Source organism: Phascolarctos cinereus, unplaced genomic scaffold (assembly GCF_003287225.1).
Source record: "Phascolarctos cinereus isolate Bilbo 61053 unplaced genomic scaffold, phaCin_HiC Scaffold_5;HRSCAF=322, whole genome shotgun sequence".
Lineage (NCBI taxonomy): Eukaryota > Metazoa > Chordata > Mammalia > Diprotodontia > Phascolarctidae > Phascolarctos > Phascolarctos cinereus.
The window spans coordinates 443,809,855-443,822,690 of NW_027555958.1; the positions used below are offsets into that span (position 1 = coordinate 443,809,855).

The 12,836-nt window shown below is 43.2% G+C and overlaps 1 protein-coding gene across 2 annotated transcripts in view; it reads right to left on the reverse strand.

Annotated features, from left to right (window-relative positions):
• The window catches only part of TGFBR3 (transforming growth factor beta receptor 3), a 239,881-nt gene that overhangs the window by 136,789 nt on the left and 90,256 nt on the right, over positions 1–12,836 (reverse strand). The window lies entirely within an intron of this gene.

Genomic DNA, 12,836 nt, shown 5'->3' on the forward strand with positions numbered 1-12,836 from the left:
TGCTGCCAAAAAAGTCTTAAAATCAAAAACGTACATTTTCATCTGTGAATGATGCCTTAGTGGAAACACGTCTTAACAACAGCGTAAACCATACAATGAAAAAAAAAGAAACCCGCCAGGATGGTTACTATAGTAACACTAGGAGTTCTAACTCCGGCCTCCATCAAGGCAGAATGCCCTTTTGGTTGAAACATATTGGTGCAGGGCAAGAGAGGCCAAGGCCATCTTGCACTCCAGCCAAGAGGAGGGGGCGGGGATGGGGAAATGATACAAGATACAAGACTGTCAACTCTTAGACAGCACAGAACATAAAACAGTCTTGCTCTGTGTTGCAATGAAGCCTTTCATTGCAGAAGTGCAAAGGTCAACAATCTCCATACCATTCTGATAGAAGGATGATGTACTTCTCTAAACAGGCGGTTCTCTAACACAGCACAGAGGGCCTGGGGACAAACGAAAAGCAGAACACTGCAGCCTCTTGCTTAGGGCGGCTGCAGTCGGCCACGGCCTCACCCCACACTTCTACCATGTTAATTTCCATTTCCACCATTTCTCAAAACTGCAAAGCTGGCTCTTTGGCAAACAAAAATTTAGTCATCCAGTCAGGGTTGGAGATTGGAAATTTCCTTTTAAACATGCTAAGAAACTGTCCTTAAGTCTAAGCTGGGTCAATCCTAATTGGCCTGTGTTGTTCTCTATAGCATCTCTCCAACCTCACACCACCCCTCCACCCAAAAAAGCTTTATAATTTTCTAGTTTCTAATACTTTCTAAGAGCTAATTTCCTTTACATCCCAGTTTATGCTGAAAATTCTTATCATATATGGGCTTCTTACTCATAAGATGAATGTCAGAGAAAACTGGAGAAAAAGTCCACGAATAAACCTAAAATCTGTTTCTTTTAGCTTCAGTTATTCAATACGAGTCGAGTAGCTGAAGTCTGGGACAGCTAGATGGTGAAGTGGATAGAGCGCTGGGCCTGGAATCAGGAAGACTTGGATTCAAAGCTGGCCTCAGACACTTTTACTAGCTGTGAGACCCTGACTAAATCACTTAACTCTGTTTGCCTCAGTTTCCTCATCGGTAAAATGAGCTGGAGAAGGAAGTAGCAAACCACTCCAGTATCTTTCCCAACAAAACTCCAAAAAGGGGTCACCCAAATGGGGTATAATCATTATACCATAATAGATAGATAATGGATAGAATATTATACTTGCAGTGAGGAAGACGAGGGATTCTGAATCTAACTAGTCCTTTAGCAAGTGACTCGGCTTCTCCCCTCCTCATCCCCGTCAACTCTAAAACAAGGAAGTCAGCCTCTGCGATCCCTACGGTTCTCCCTACTTCGAAATTTCCAATTTTGGCCAACATCTCGATGTTATAATTGACACAAGGAACCCAGCTTGCCCCACCATTCTCTCCTTTTTCTCTATTCTCTCCTTTGCTTCCATCGTGATAAAAATGTTTTTTGTCTGATTCTCTCCACACCTCCATGCTCTTTTGTCTATATCTCTCTCTGAGCCATAAGCCCACAGAATCGGAGGGTTGGGAGAGCTCTCAGAGGTCAACCAGTACACACTTCCATCTAGCGTAGGAAGCATCCCCGAGGTGCTCCCTTCTGTAGGAAGCCTTCCTTCCTCTGATTTATCCTGCATACAACTTAGTTGTATATAGTTTGCAAGCCGCCTCTCTCATTGGACTGTGAGTCCCTTGAGAGTAAGGACTTTTTTTTTTTTGGCCTTTCTTCTATCTCCATCACTTACCATAGTGCCTAGCACACAGCAGGCGCTTAATAAATGTAAGATGATGGACCAATTGACCAGTTATCATTCTGTGCTCTTGGCTGCATCACAGCCTCCCTGGAGTTCAGTTTCCTCCTAATTAAATGAGAAAGAAGGGCTAGGTGACTTCTAAGAAACATAGGGTCTAGAGCCTCCTCAAAAGCCATCTAGTCTCGCCCTCCCATTTTACAGATGGAAAAACTGTGGACTAAGTTAACTCATTCAAGTAACAGTCAGGCTCAAACTCAGACTCTAAGCTTAGCCCTGTGTCCACCACACACTCTGCTGCCTCTTAGTTTTAATTCCTATGATCACATGACCTCGGTTCATATTAGGTCTACCCATGAAAGAAAACTACAGCTAAGCCTAGAGGAAAAGTTACACCCACAAGAACGTCTTACAGCTAATGTTCCAGACGACACCCTGGCAAGTTCTGACAGCAATTCATGGCAAGAGAGAACTGGTCATGGGGATGGTTTCAATCTCTCCAGCAGGAATATAGGGATATTCCTGCCCCCAGACCCACAAGCTGCCCCTGCTGGGGGCACTGGTTTTCCATGACTGCTCCGCGCTTCAGCAAGTCCCTTCCAACCCTAACGGCAGTCCTGTGCCCATGCTGAAAAAACAAACCTGGAAATATTTACGTTTGGGATCTTATGTGCAGCAAAAAAGGAGCGAGTGTCAAAGCAAAGTCTACAAATGCAAACACTGCGTATTTATGAAAAAGCAAAATTACTAAACAAACAGAGCCCGGGTAATAGCATCACTGGCAGTTTGTTTAAAAGGAAGCTGTCCTGGAAACCATCCCAGCCTGCTAGGGATGGCATAGTTCAGAGTATCCATGCTGTTGCAGACATTCATTGGGAGTGAGCGTCCTTCCCCCTTCTCGGAAGGCATGTCTCCTCTTCTATTTCATTTGAGTGGGTGCCGCTGAGGAAAGAGGGTTTCATTTACTCTGGTGGGGACCACTAGGTCTGAATGTCCCATGGTGGGAAGCAGAGAGGGTAGAGAGGACAAGCCAGTGCAAAGGGAAAGTTATTCATATACAAAGCACTGCCTCTACCAAACTGTCAAAGCACCTAATCCAGATTAGGCTATAAACCATGTAGAGTGTAAGCTCCATGAGGGCAGACTCTGACATTTCTTTTTCTTTGCAACTTCTGGTATGCAAGCAATGCTCAACAAGTATTTGGTGAAAGGCAGAGGCCAGATCTCTAAAACTCTCCCGGCAGCAGCACTGAACACAGTGCTTTGAGCACAAAAAGCTCATAATAAATGTCCTTGAGTGACAACAATGCAGCTAGAATGTTAGACTTGGAGTTAGGAAGGCCTGAATTCTAATCCAGCCTCAGACACTAGCTGTGTGTACCTGAGCAGGTCACTCAAGCATGTCTGCCTCAGTCTGCAAATCTGGAAAATGGGGATGATAACAGCATTTACTTTATAGGTTTGAGGACCAAATGAGATATTTGTAAAGTGCTTTTCAAATCTTAAAGTATGATATAAATGGTAAATTTATGTAGTAATACATAATATATAGTACCACATTGATGGCAAACTTATAGATTGTTGGTAGTTGTTATTAAGAACAAGCCATGGGGGGGGGGGCGGCGCAGTGGATAGAGCACCAGCCCTGGAGTCAGGAGCACCTGAGTTCAAATCTGGGCTCAGACCAGACACTTGACACTTACTAGCTGTGCGACCCTGGGCCAGTCACTTAACCCTCAACTGCCTCATTAAAAAAAAACAAACCAAGAACAAACCATGACTCAGTCTCCCCAGCCCAGACCATGCCTCAAACCAAACTTCAGCTATTCTGTCTACAGTCTCTTTTCTGGAGAAAACGGAACTTGAAAGTTTGAGGAAAACTATTCATTTGGATAAAAATATAATAATAATCTAGGAAACCAGTGGGCCAGGAATCTCAGCAGAACAGCCAAAAGAGATGCCACAAAGCCCATACATCCAAGCCATGCCCTTTACCATCGGAAGCACTAACCGTCGACTGGCTCACTTACGCTGAACACGATTCCCTCTACAATAGGCATTCCGAACTTTTTCCATTGGATGGACCTCTGATAGTTTCGCAAAGCCTATCTAAAATAATGATTTTAAGTGAATAAAATGCAAAGGAAACAAATTCTATTGAAATACAGTTTTCAGAACATTTTTTAAAAACAAGTTCATGGACACCAGGTTAAGAAAGCTGGCACTACCTGATACCCAACAAAGTCATGCATCTAGCTCTTGAAGATCTCCAGAAAAGGGGAGCAGGGTTCTCCTGCACATCCCTTCCACTTGGGAAGCCTTGATTGTTGGGAAGGTTTCCTTCACAAGAACATAGACCCATCTCTCTGCAGCCTCTACCCACTGGTCAAAGTCCTCTTCTCAAGCCTAATCCCTATTCCATGCGACTGCCTTTCAACTACTTGAAGAGACCTAACATGTCTCTTCCTGAGTTCAAATCTGGCCTCAGCAATGTGACCCTGGGCTAGTCACTTTACTCTGTTAACTCCCTCAGTTTCCACATCTGTAAAATGAAAATGAGCTAGAGAAGGAAATGGCAAACCACTCCAGTCTCTTTTCCAAGAAACCCTCAAATGGGATCACAAAGAATCGGACGTGACTAAACAATAGTTCTTCCAATGGCTCCTCAAGGAACATGGTACTTCATTCCTAACCATCCTGGTATCCCAACACAAGGTAGGTGCTTAATAAACGTTTACTCACTGAATGATTCTCCACTGGATACACTCTAGCTGGCCAATGGAATCAGAAAGAGGGTGTATAACTTCAAAAGCCAGTGCGCTGATAAAGTCAAGACACAGTCTTCAAATACGGAGGTCAGCATGAAGATTTCTATGAAATGGGAGTCAATGAAGGTAGAGGGTCATGAAGAAGTAGTTTATATAAGTTGAGTTATTTGTCCTTCATTTTCAAAGACGTCATTTTCAATGACATCATGAGGGTGATATCTTGACTTGAGAGTGAACTGGATTTAAGTGAGGCAGAGCTGTGCAAGGTTGTGAGCCTCACTCTCTCCTCCACAATCATCAGAGTCCAGTGGCAAGACAAAAGTCAAGATGACCGGCAATGGCCCAATGTGCAGTGGGTGACCTTGACCTTATTAAACCAGAGTCTCTCCCAAGTCTCGGTTTGTCTGGGGCAACGCCCATTCAGTGTGCACAAATGCATAAACAAAGGAACAAAAATAAGCATTTGTGGTCCAGTGAGGGACGGTCAATACATTCTGTTCAGCAAACAAACTTAGGAGGCATCTACGATGTCCCATGCACCGTCCTAGGCACTGGGGATACAAAGGTAAGAACAAAACATAAAATAATCCCTGTCCTCCAGGAGCTTTTGTTCTGGTGGGATGAAATTCTGATGGGATGAACTAAAATTACCTTGTTCAAGCTTTAAGCCATCAAAACTAATCTGCACTCCCACTTTTGGGACATCCTGTATTTATCATAGATGGACTTCATCTATTCTCCTGTGTCCATGCCATTTCCCCCCATAGACTGTAAGCTACTCAAGGGCAGAGGCTGATTCATTTTTGTCCCTAGCACAGTGCCCAGAACATGGCAAGGGTGTAAAAAATGTTTACTGTTGAATAACTGATTGGGCTCTCCTTCAGCTCTGGGGAGGAAAGAAAACTTAATAACTGAGGTGAGGCCTTTAGGCACAAAAAAAAGAGAGAAATCAAAGCAAAGGCTGCCCGGGCTACTCTTCCATGAAGGGCCCTAAATAGAAGAGGCTGCCCTGTGTTCTGAATTTAATGACTCAGTTTCATGTCTGGATGGAACACAGGGTTCATTTAGTGAGGTTTATTTATTCCTAGCAAGGGAAGCTGGTACAGGAAGAGGCTTTAGTCTTGGTTCTGTGATAAGATGAGTGACCCTGGAAAAGTCATTTACCTTCTCTGGGCCTCAGCCGGACTGCGTGATCTTCAAGGTAGCTTTTCTGGAAGGGGAAGATGGAAAAGGAGAGAGTGCCCATTGCCTTCCATACAACCTGGTCACATTCTATGGGTCATTCTTGGCATGGGAACCAGAGTGACATATGCTTAAAATATAAAGTTCCCCCCCCCACGTGTAAAACTACAACAATAGTGTCTTAGAACTGTATCTCCTTCCCCTCTTTTTCAAGGGTCAGTGTTTTAGGCAGGAATTTTTTTTTCTTTTGCTTTCAACTTTTTTCTTTCCTTCTCATTTTCTTAGTGACAGTGACTCTTTGGTGATCAGATAAAGAAAGAAAAGAAGGAATTCTTCATGTGAAAAAGGAGATGTATTTGCTATCTTTATACCCAATCATTCTGTGGAGAATTCTGCCAACTTCCACTTGAAGGAAATGATTAAATGAGAACTTTTCCCTAGCCACCAATAAATCAGTATTAATTAAATGTCTACTGGATACAAAAATAAAAGTCAAACAATCCTTGCCCCCAAGGAGCTACTTTTCTATGAGGTAGCCAACACATAAAATTGATGCAAGGTCATAAAGAGGGGCATGACACTAGAGCCTACCTTCCCCCTTCTCTCCTCCTAGGGCAGAGCCAGATACTGGTATTCCCATTGCTCTCCCAATTTCAAAACAAATGGATGGATTGTTAACATAGATAGATATAAGATAGGAAGAAACAGAGGGTGAGAAAGAGTGAAACAGAGGGGGGAGAGAGAGAAGGGGAAAGACAGAGAGAGAAAGGGGAGGGGGAGGGAGAGGGAGAGAGAGGGAGGGAGAGTATTGGTTAACATGAACAACCTCTCAGAGTAAACAGTTGATCGGGTCAAACAAAGCCAACACCACTTCAAAGGAAGGTCAAAAGGGAAATTTTGGTTCCAGTAAACAAAATTACAGCCACTCTAGTAACTAATGAAAGTGTTTTGCAGTAAACAAACCTCTGCTGTTGCCATCACTGTTTCTAGAGACAGGGGAAACATCACAAAAACCAGGCTCTCTAGGCCAATGGCAGATGATGGATGGTGGATGCATTTGACTTTCTAAGTTAAATAGGAGTTGATTTTTATAATGATAAAAAGCTAATATTTTCTCCCCACCCCCACCCCTTTGTTTCAGGATGCTTATCCTCTATGAAAAATCAGATTTTTCTGAGTTGTTTACACTCTTCTGCTCTCTGCTGTCGCCAGAGAGTCTTTTCCCAGTTTCCTGTTCGTTTTCAGGGGAGCCGTTTCCAAAGGCAGTGATTACAAACAGGAGGTAAGGCCTGCTGATACAATATGCCATTTACAACTATATGATGTCCTGATGAGAGCCCAGAAGTGACGCCAACATCACACACAGCCTTGATGCCAAGGACTAATTATGTGCTCCCATAAAGCACACCTCCTATTTAATCTATCTACTGACCCATAAAACCTCTGCCTAACAATTCCCTCACCAGCTGGCACTAGTTATTATTTTGAGGCACACTCTTGAGCACCTAATTCACCTGGGAGAGTAAAGAATGATGCATGATGTAATGAAAAGGGTGCTGTGTTTCAAACCTGGGGACCTGAGTCTGAATCTCAACTTTGCAATGTACTAACATGGTGACCTTGGGCAAGTCATAACACCTGAGTAGGCCTCAGTTTCCTTATCTGCAAAATAAAAAGGCTGAACCAGATGGTCTCTGAGGTTCAATCCAGCTCTAAATGCACGATTCTGTAATCACAGGTGGGGCAGCCAGGCGTCCAAGCGGATAGAGGCCAAGAGGAGCTGACTTCAAATTTGGCTTCAGACACTTACTAGCTGTGTGACCCTGGGCGAGTCACTTCACCCTGTTTGCCTTAATTTCCTCATCTGTAAAATGAGCTGAAGAAGGAAACAGCAAACTACTCTGGTATCTTGGCCAAGAAAACCCCACATGGGGTCACAAAGAGCCAGACGTGGCTGAAACAACTGAACAACACACAGGTATGGATAAAAAAAAATTTTTAACTAAATAGTAGAATTAAGTTTTCTGAGGGCAGGGATGATGTCACCTTTCAAAATCTTCAATATTTGGCACATAAATAATCACTTAATAAATGCTGATTAATTGACTGGCCAATCTACAAATAATCCTCAAAATAAATCAATTCCATTTCCTGCATGGATCAATAATGGAGCCTCCATAAAAAGGAGTCATCCACAGAGAGCCACAAACAGTCCAGGTTACCAGGCAGGGGGGAAGGGGAGGTAGTACCGGTAATAGTAAAGAGGACCAATGTAAATTTTATGGATTCAATAGAATTTTGGCAGGCGACGAATTTTGAAAACTATATGCAGGGCTGCAATGGTATTATATTTCCATGTTCACACACAGAGGAAATAAAAGACATTTAATGCTTTTTTTTTCATTGTTGTACTAGGATTTTCTCCATCCATCCCCCTCCATTCCATCTATAAACTTTTTCTTTCATTCCCTGTCCTGTCCCTGTTCTTCTGGCACACCTCCCTCCCCTCCCCCACCTCTCTCTCTCTGTCTCCCATATGTGTGTGTATATGTGTGCGTACGTATTTGTAAAAGACATAATTTTGTGTCTCTACCGGATGGCCACGTCACAGGACTGATGGGATTTCCAAAGGTAGTCACTCGGTATACTGTCTCAATTACAAAAGTGATGGACCACAACCATTCACTTCTTATAGGTCCCTGGGGAAGGAAATTTCCCAATTTCCTTTGGTAGCCCAGTACCATCAATGGAAACCATTCCCAATGTCTAACTCAATTTTTTAACATAACATATTCCAAAATCCTAGAAGAAGCATCACAGCTGACACTGTTTTCAACAATGGGATTAAACAAAACCTATCTTTAGGAAATCTCATTGCTTTTCCCTGCTGACCAGTCCTTTCAAAACCTTTCTCCGTAGAAGACATCTACTTTTACTAATTTTGCACACACTTACACACACACACACACACACACACACATATGCAATTAACTACACATTTCATATCTGTCCCCTGCTTTACACTCCCATAATCACCACTTTACAGTTCAAGCCCTCGCCATCTTTTACCTAGTCCAGGGGGTAAGGAATCTGTGGCCTCAGGCCACATGTGGCCCTCTAAGTCCTTGGGTACAGCCTTTCAACTGAGTCCAAGTTTTACAGAACAAATCCTTTTATTAAGGGGATTTGTTCTTTGAAGCCCGGATTCAAAGGGTCACATTTGAGGACCTAGAGGGCCACATGTCGTCTTGAGGCCATGAATTCCTCACCTCTGACCTAGTCTAATACAACAGCTTCCTAATTAGACCCCCCCCCCAATCTCCAGTCTCTCCAGTTTTCTTCTCCAACCGATCCTTTACATAAGGGCCAAAATAATCTTTTTAGTACATAGGAGAAGCAAAGTGACACAGCAGGTAACATTCTCCTTACTGCTACTACCTTCCCTCTGTAGACTCTTAATAAATGTTTATTGAATGAATGAATGAATGAATGAATGAATGAATGAATGAATGATGCTGTCTCTCCCATTAAACTGTAAGCTCCTTGACAGCAGGGACTGTCTTGGTATCCTCAGGGCTTAGCACAGCACCCAGCACACCATAAGAGCCTAATATATGCTTACTGCCTGATACGCTGGACCTGGGATAGAAAGATTTGGGTTCAAATTCCTCCTCAGACACTCTCTAGTTATGTGACAACTAAGTAAATACTTCAGTCCAGCTGATCTGCCTTGGTTTCCTCATCTGATGGAAACAGTAACTGTATCACTTTCCTCCTCGTGCCCACCTGAGGATCACAAGAGATAACGTGGGTAAAGCCCTATAGAAAGGTTAGTTATTATTGTTATCAGGTCATTCCCCTGCTCACAGACTTCCCATGGCTGCCTATGGCCTCTAGATTAAAAAACAAATTCCTAAATGTGGCTTCTAAAGTCTTCCACAGTCTAACTCCAGCAACTTTTTTTCAGATTTGTTTCACATCACCGGTCCCCCTCCTACCCTGTACATTCTAGCCACACTAAACGATTTCCTTCCCTGATAGCAGATATTTGCACTGACCATTCTTCAGCCCACCCCCTTAAAGGACTCCCATCTCCTCCCTAATTCTAGGAATCTTCCCTGCCTCCAAGGTTCCTACCACCTTCTCTATGTTGACTACCCTGATTCCAATACCTAAAAGTGTTCTTTTCCTCTTCAAATATCCCTATTGCCTTCTGGATGACTTTCTCATCGGTCCCCTACTTTGTATTTTTTTTAATATGTATACATCATATATCTATGCCTACACACACACACACACACACACACACACACACACAACACCCCAATATAACTGGGCAGCTAAGTGGAACAGGGAAGAGTGTTGGACTTGGAGCCAGGAAGACCTGGTTCAAATCCTAACTCAGATACTTACTAGCTGTGACCCTGGGCAAACAATTAACCTCTCAGCCTCAGTCTCCTTATCTGTAAAATGGGAATAATAATAGCACACACACACACACACACACACACACACACACACACACACACACACTGCCAAGGGTAGTAATGAGGATCAATGGAGATAACCTATGTAAATTAGCGATATGGAAACACCAGCTGTTATAATTATAGGGGTGGCCGGATGGCACAGCAGATACAGCACTGGGGCCTGGAGTCAGAAAGACTCATCAAATCTGGCCTCAGACACTTACGAGCTATGTAACCCTAGGCAAGTCCCTTAATCCTGTCTGCCTCAGTTTCCTCATCTGTAAAATGAGATAGAAAAGAAAATGGCAAACCACTCCAGCATCTTTGCCAAGAAAACCCAAATGGAGTCATGAAGAGTTGGACACAACTGAACAACGTTATTATTACAAACTCTTTAATGACAGAGACCTTTTGATTTCTGTCTTTCCATTTCTAGAACCCAGTCCAAAGAAGCGCTGGCCCTCAATTAAACGAAAGTGGTATGCAGCAGCAGATTTCACTTAGTACACTAGGATAAACACCAGAGTGGGCAAACCTTCCAGTTCTCTCTTGAAATGTTGTCCTTTTCACTACAGCAATCAATGTGAACTTATTTTCAGAGTAAACACAAGTACTGCACAATTTAACACCAAGATTGCCAGGCCTTGGCCCTGTGAGCTGGGACAATTGTTTCTTAATCTCTCTAAATGAAACATCCATACAGGAGCAATTACTGGGTGTGTTCCCAGCTCCTAAAGTCCCCAGCCCTCACTGGAGCTGCATTTCTTTACCTCTCTTTCCCCTACACGTTCTCTCCTCCCCCTCGAAGTGGAGAAGGAAAGAAGTGGTCCTAGGATAAAGGAATGGGAGCTTACATATTTGTTGCTGCAGCTGTGGAATGCCCCCAAAAGAATCAGGAGTCATAATTTACAACATATTGGGGTGGACTAAATGATCTTACTTTGAAAACAACCAGCTCTGCACGCTCTTTTTCAGATCAAAATCTGTTTCCTCTTGCTTTGCTCTCCCCAGCCTCTCATTCCTGCCCAAAGGGAGGAGAAAGAGGAAGAGGAGGAGGAGGAGGAAGAAAGAAGGGGAGGAGGAAGGCATATAAATGATACTAAATAAATGGTTAGGAAACTGTTCAGATCTGACCGAAGAAAGGTCAACAAACAATTTTCAGCAAAAAACTGTTTTTCCTTATCACTAGTGTGAACAGGGCAGCTACGTGGCACAGTGGATAGAATGCCAGGCCTGGAGTCAGGAAGACCTGAGTTCAAATCCAATTTCAACCCTTACTAGCTATGTGCCCCTGCGAAAGTCACTTAACCCTGTCTGCCTCAGTTTCCTCATCTGTAAAATGAGCTGGAAAAGGAAATGACAAACCACTCCAGTGTCTTTGCAAAGAAAACCCCAAAGGGGTCACAGAGAATTGTATACAACTGAACAACCACAAAGTGTGAGCATAGCTTGTGTGGTTTCTCTTTCCTTGGAAGAAGTAATAACATTTCAGACACTTCTGATGAGCCATTTAAATAACAGAGGAGCACAGTGCCAAGCATATAGTAGGTGCTTACTAAGTGTTCACTGTCAGACTGATGGACTGATGAAGAAACAGACTGGTGCAAACAGACCATTGCAAACATTTCCTTCAAAATTCAGCTCAAGTCCCACCTGGCTTTCCTAATCCCCACCACTTCCTTCTATTTTTTTTTTCTTTTTGGTGAGGCAATTAGGATTAAGTGACTTGCCCAGAGTCACAGCTAGTAAGTGTCAAGTGTCTGAGGCTGGCTTTGAACTCAGGTCCTCCTGACTCCAAGGCCAGAGCTCTACTCATTGTGACACCTAGCTGCCCCACCACCACTCCCTTCTAAAGCTAATAGCAAACACCTATACAGCCCTTACTATGCGCCAGAGACGATGCTAGACTCTTTACAATTATTATCTCATTTAATCCTCAAAACAACCTTGGGAGGTAGGTGCTATTATTATCCCCATTTTACAGATGAGGAAACTGAAACAAATAGAGGTTAAGTGACTTGCCCAGGGTCACACAGCTAAGTTTCTGAGGCAGGACCTGAACTCAGATCCTCCTGCTTCCAAGCCCAGGGCTCAATCCACTGTGCCACCTACCTGCCCAGTGTTGTCTCCTTCCTTTGAAGGTTAAGTTCCTTGAGGGCAAAGACTTTCGTTTTGGTCTTTCTATCTCCAGCACTTACTACACAGTACCTAGCACACAGCAAGCACTTAATAAATGCTTCTTGGTAGACTGATGGATAAGGAAACCCATTCTGTCAATCTATATCACATGTCAGGACCATTAAAAAGAAGAGGCTATTTCCATCCCTAGATGACAATCATCTTCCTACAGCTCCCCTGGAATACAATAGCTTAGAATCATATTCATAGCAGGAATTCTTAAAACTGGAGTCTACAGACCAGGTATGCCGATAAAGAACTTAAATGGAGGGAGGGGAGGGGAAATCGCATCTTTATTTTCACTAACCTCTAATTGATATTCAACATTTCCTTCAAGTATAAATTTAAAAAAAAAAAACAAAATTCTGAGAAGGGGTTTATACACTTCACCATTACTGCCAAAGGGGTCCAATACACACACAAAAAATTAGGAACCCCTGATATATAGGGAGATTGTGTGGCACAGAGGGT